Source organism: Sprattus sprattus (assembly GCF_963457725.1).
Source record: "Sprattus sprattus genome assembly, chromosome: 4".
Lineage (NCBI taxonomy): Eukaryota > Metazoa > Chordata > Actinopteri > Clupeiformes > Clupeidae > Sprattus > Sprattus sprattus.
In genome coordinates this window covers 19,060,918-19,063,259 of record NC_137923.1, presented here as the reverse complement: position 1 = coordinate 19,063,259, position 2,342 = coordinate 19,060,918, and positions in this window count along the sequence as shown.

Below are 2,342 nucleotides of genomic sequence, written 5' to 3'. Positions count from 1 at the left end.
TCTGTCAGTTATAAACAAACTAGCCTACCCCTCTTTGGAGTTGGTCTGGGTTTATAACTAAGAACTACACTCTATACCCGTTTTCTATTGGCAGAACGTGAAACAGGGCGTCACTTATTGTCCTGCCTCAACAATCGTGCGTTGTTCCCTCACGCGTGAATGTGAACCACAACTTCAAGGACTTGCCATAGCTAATTCGACTTCAGCAGGACGCAAACGCGTGATGTTCTGACCCAAATATAGACTAGTAGATGACACTAAAGAAAAGTGGTCATTGTGGTTTGAAACAATAATAAAAAAAACTCGAGTAAAAGATATCTAGCTAAAGTATTATTGCTTAAATCCTTGCTTATTCCTACTTTAATTCAAAGCAAGCATGCTTCGTTCAGTGTTTGAGAACACAGACTCATAAATCTGATGACAACAGGTAAGCAGGGAGTGACCTTAACGGGTGTATTTTAAGACACTGGCCTCCTGTATAAATATCAAGCTCACACACCATGTGTTGTGTTTGGTGCTGTCACACAGCATACAGGCACACAATGCACATAGAGCCAGAGGCACACTCTCCAAGTGTATGACATTGTAACACTGCTGAGATGTAATGGGGATGATTGTAACAACAGAACCCCTTAAGGCTGGAGCTCTAGGTAGCTGGCATCACCAGATCACTCCATCACAAGTTTCACAGAGAACGTAATACAAGTATAATACTATCTGTGTGTGTTTTCTTCAGCTGAACTATTGTCAGGGTTTTTTAGGAACTCAAGCTGCTGGGAGGCTCCTCAAGAGCCCCTTCCAGCTCAGGCCCAAAGCGATGGCCTGCTTTGCCTCCCGAATCACATGACCCTTGTCAGAGGTTACTGGTCAATCCATACTGATCTAAAAGAACTAAACAAACAATCAAAATAAAAAAGAATATCAAAACACATACAGTATCAAGGATGACTTGAAGGATCTCTCTTCCCACACATACACACACACCAAATGGCAATGGCACTCAGTCAAGCTTGGACTGATGTGTTTAAGACCATCACGAATGTGCTGCATATTGGGGATATGTCAACCTTCCTTCTCGCCCAATCCTACTCCTCTTGCTTGTGTTTTCACATTTTACACCTTTCACACTCAACCAATGGAGCCGGGAGAGAGAGGTCACCTCCCCCTTCAAAACTGTCTGCACCATCTGCTTCACAAACCATGCAGCCTGCATGGGCGTAGCTTGGAAATATGGTCCTGTTGAAAAACCTTGATTGCCTACATCTCAAAAACCCTCAACCCTGTACTGTCTGGTATGTCCCAGGGCCCCTGCCAAGTGATGCGGCCCCCCCTCCCCACTGTTACGCCACTGCATGCAACTTTCTCAGAACTCAGAACTCTCATCCTCCTTGAAATCACTGAGACATGAAAAGAAGAAAAATACCGGATCGTTTTTTTTTTCATTCAAAACACAAAGAACCCTGTGTCCCTTTTTTCTTAACAAGCGACAGGTTTATCCAGACCCTGAACTGGAAAGATCACTGTGAGGCAGCAGTCACTGTATGTTCTGCTTCTATAAAGGATGTCTACATGTCTGTCACCATGTGTGTTGCTATACGATTGTTGCTGTTGTAGGACAGAGATAGGCCACCCTCAACACATTCACTTTTGGTTTACAGGAGCCTAATCAAGACTGATTCACCAGACATGGGCTTTGTGACAATTCTGTGACACAAATACTCACTGAACCTTAAAATAAATGCACTGAACTGACAACAGACAGATCAAGGGAAATTGCAGCTGTCCTATTGTATAATTGATGACAACATTTTTTTCACAGTAGAAGAAGTCCCATGATCTTGCAGGAATTCCTGTCCCCTTAGTGGTGAAGGTCCTTATCGTGGTCTCATCAAAAGTCCCTCACCGGATGACACAAACACACACACACACACACACACACACACACACACACACACACACACACACACACACACACAAACACACTCACACACACACACACACCAACTAAAAAAACCTCACAAACATTCAAGCACAACAAAATGTTACCGAACATGCTGACCCCAGTGCCAGCGAGGGGAAGGTGAACAGCCTGAATGGCAGGATTCCACAGAGAGACAGTTTCGGGTGGGTCTTTCTGAGAGTTACTGTGGCTCACTGGCCAATAGTGAACCCTGGGCATACTGCATGACTATACACACGTACGAGTGACACATGCTCACCTATAGTAAACCCTGGGCGTACCGCATGACTATGCACATGAATGAGGGACACGTACACACCATACATACCCCATGCAAAAAAAAACACAGCTAAGCACCTGTGTGCATGGAGCCTGTAGTCCT